Source organism: Chinchilla lanigera, unplaced genomic scaffold (genome assembly GCF_000276665.1).
Source record: "Chinchilla lanigera isolate Chin_1 unplaced genomic scaffold, ChiLan1.0 scaffold00009, whole genome shotgun sequence".
In the NCBI taxonomy this organism is placed as follows: Eukaryota; Metazoa; Chordata; class Mammalia; order Rodentia; family Chinchillidae; genus Chinchilla; species Chinchilla lanigera.
In genome coordinates this window covers 17,018,519-17,022,087 of record NW_004955410.1, presented here as the reverse complement: position 1 = coordinate 17,022,087, position 3,569 = coordinate 17,018,519, and the positions used below count along the sequence as shown (strand labels likewise).

At 40.1% G+C, this 3,569-nt stretch overlaps 1 pseudogene; it reads left to right on the top strand.

Moving 5' to 3' along the window:
• The first annotated feature begins 282 nt into the window (after positions 1 to 282).
• LOC102019987 lies at positions 283 to 1,916 on the top strand (annotated as a pseudogene).
• The last annotated feature ends 1,653 nt before the right edge of the window (positions 1,917 to 3,569 follow it).

Sequence of the window (3,569 nt, the reverse complement as noted above, 5' to 3'; positions counted from 1 at the left end):
TAGAAGTCAGCAGCAGCAAGAAAATGGGAACATTTAAAATACACAAAAGCCAAATAACATGCTCTTGAACACCATTAGGTCAAAGTGTAAATAAAAAGACAATGTCTTAAAACATTTATTTTAAAATATCTCATGGGAAAAGGAAAACAAAAACACAACATATGAAAACATATGGGATATGACAAAACCAGTACTAAGAGAAATTACAAGAACAGATGCCTATATTAAAAAAGAAGAGAAATTCTGTGAAGGGTCTGTAGTTGGGGTCCGGGATTCTCCATGATGCCATGTTCCTTTAGGGAGCAGGATAAGGGCCAGTGAGCAAAGCCTCAGTGGTCCCCTCCAGCCAGAACTGAGCTATGCATGCTCTACCTGTACAACAGCCTCACACAGAACAAGGACGTGTTCACACCTTAAGTTGGAAAAAAGGTAACATGGTACTGCTGTAGGCCAACTGTCTATGATGCATCTCACATGGGACATGCCAGGTCCTATATCTCTTGACATCTTGAGAAGATTGTTGAAGAACTGCTTCCAGTATGACATCTTTTACTGTATGAACATCATGGACATTGATGATAAGATCATCAGGATGGCCCAGCAGAACTACCTGTTTGAGCAGTATGAGGATTGGAAGCCCCAGCTGCCCAGCTTCTGGAGGATGTTCACACTGCCCTTAAGCCCTTTGCTGTGAAGTTACATGAGACCATGGATCCAGACAAGAGGCAGATACTGGAGCAAACCCAGCCTACAGTGGAGCTAGCCAAAGCCATTTGAGCCTTCCCGGGAAGAAAGTGGGCAGTCTTGCCCTAGCATTGATGGAAGAGGCCAAGGGTCTGCTTTCTGACTGGCTTGATTCCACATGTGGCAGCAAGGTGACTGGCAATTCCATTTACTCTAAACTATCCAAGTTCTGGAAAAATTCCACAAAGACATGGAAGTACTGAATGCCCTGCCTCCTGAATTTAACCTGGGTCAGCTACAATGTGTCAGAAATTGTGGACTCTGTTCAGAAGATTGTGGACAATTGTTATGGTTATGCATCAAATGGGTCTGCCTACTTTGACACAGAGAAGTTTGCTGCCAATGAGAAGTACTCCTAAAGGAAGCTGGTACCTGAAGCTGTTGCTGACCAGAAAGCTCTTCAGGAAGAAAAAGGTGATCTTCAAGTGTCTGTAGACCACCTGAGTGAGAAGTGCTCCCTGAAAGACTTTGCCCCGTGGAAGACCTCTAAGCCAGAAGAGCTATCTTGGCTGTGCCGCTAGGGCAAGGGCTATCCAGGCTGGCACATCAAGTGCTCTGCCATGGCAGGTACGCTGCTGGAGGCCTCCATAGACATCCAAGAGGAGGGTTCCATCTCTGATTCCCACATTACAACAAAAGTCCTCAAGATTCTGAAGCTTAGTGAGCCCAATCCTGGGGTGCAGTCTGAGGGCCATGAAGGACTGCCAACAGTGTTGAAACTGGTGGACAGACACACCTTGCTGAAAGAGAGAGAAGAGAAGAGAAGGATTAAAGAAAAGAAGAGAATGAAGAAGGAAGAAGTTGCCAGGAAAAACAAGAGCTAGAAGCACCAAAGCTGGCCAAGACAAAGATTCCACCCAGTGAAATGTTCTTGTTAGAAAGTGACAAATATTCCAGGTTTGATGAAAATGGCCTACCCACACATGACACTGAGCACAGGAGCTGAGCAAGGGGCAAGCAAAGGAGCTGAGGAAGCTGTAAGAAACACAGGAGAAGTTCCACGAGGATTATCTGTGGATGGTTCAGACTGGGAAGAGGCACAAGGCCAGCCCCAAGTCTGGCCATTCCGGACTGAGGACCTCTGCCTGGTGACAGCATCCTGTGCTCCCATCATGTTTACAGCTGTCCTCAGGCCCTACACAAAGACCTTAATTTACACCTCAAGAAACTAGAAAAAAGAAAAGCAAACACAATAGTTAAAAGTTAGGCTTTTAAAAGATATGAAATATTAGCTAACCCTTAGCTAAATTAAGAAGAAAATGAGAGAAACTAAATAAATATAAAAAAATAAATAAAAGACATTGCAACAGATGCTCTGGAAATAAAAATAACCATAAGACTAATAAAAATGTAAAGGTATTGAATAAGCCAAAGGAAAAGAGTTAATTTCTAGAAATATACACACAACCAAGCAAACATGTCAAGAAGAAATAGAAAGCTTGAATAGATTAGTAATAAATAAGGAGATAAACAATAATAGAAAAAATGCCTGACAAAGAAAAGTACAGAACCTGAGGTCTTCCTTAGTCAATTCTGCCAAAGATAATTAAACTCCTAGAAGTAAACATAGAGGAAAAACTTACGTAATACTGACTAGGCAATGATTTCATGGATACAACACCAAGAGCAAAGCAATGCAAGTAAAATAGACAAGTGGAACTATAGGCAGCTGAAGGTCTGCTATGCAGTAAAGGAAACAATCAAGAGTGAAGCAAGACCCACAGGCACGCAAATTGAGAGAAAACATTGCAAACAATGCAACTGATTAACAGCCATAATACATAAGGAACTCACAAAACTCAATACCACTTTTTAAAAATGTTGAAAGATCTCCTTTATCAAAAGAAGCCATGTAAATGATCAAGAGGCTTGTGAAAAAGTGTCCAGCATCCTTCATGACCAGGATAATGTAAATCAAAACCACAATGCAATGTTACCTCACACCTGTTAGAACAACTCTGATCAAAAAGCCAAGATATAAGAATAGTGACAAAGAAGTGGAGAAAAAAACATTTATGCTACTGGTGAGAATATAAATTTGGTACATTCATTATGGAAGAACAATATCATTTCTCAAAAGAATTAAAAATGGATCTACCTTATGATCCAGTGATACCACTAATGGTCTTACATCCTCAAGGGAAACACCTGAAGGCACTCTGCTGAAGAGATGTGCTTGCTGCAGCATTATTCACAACAGCCAAGAGGTGGAAACAACCAACCAATAAAGAAAGTGTGGTATGTTTGTAAAATAGAGTATTATTCAGCCTTTAACATAAGGAAATTCTACCAGTCATGACAACTTGGATGAAACTGAAGGGCATTTTGCTAATTAAAATGATCCATATAAGGGAAGAAAAATACTGCATGATCTCACTTATTTGTAAAATATCAAAAACTTCATTTCATAGTAGCAAAGAGTGGAGTACTGATGACCAGGTGTGGAGATTTTGAATGAGGGGAAAGATGAGATGCTGATCAGAAGGTATAAAGGTCCAGTGGTGTAGGATGAGCAAGCTCTAGAGGTCTAATGTACAGTGGAGAGGCTGTAGTTAATAATACTATACAGTACTCCACACTTGAAAATGGCTATGAAACTAGGTATGGAATGTTATGACAAAAACACTAAAAAGTAACTATGAAGATAGGGATATGTTAAAAACAAGGAAAAAAATGGAAAACTACAGAGCCCAAAAACGACTTTAAAATATTTGATCAGTAGGCATTGATTTTGCTATACTAAAGGTAAAAAAAAAAGATCATGCCCAAAGTTTTAGTTTTACTGAATTGTGTGTTTGTGTAACATCACATATCAGATAATGCTA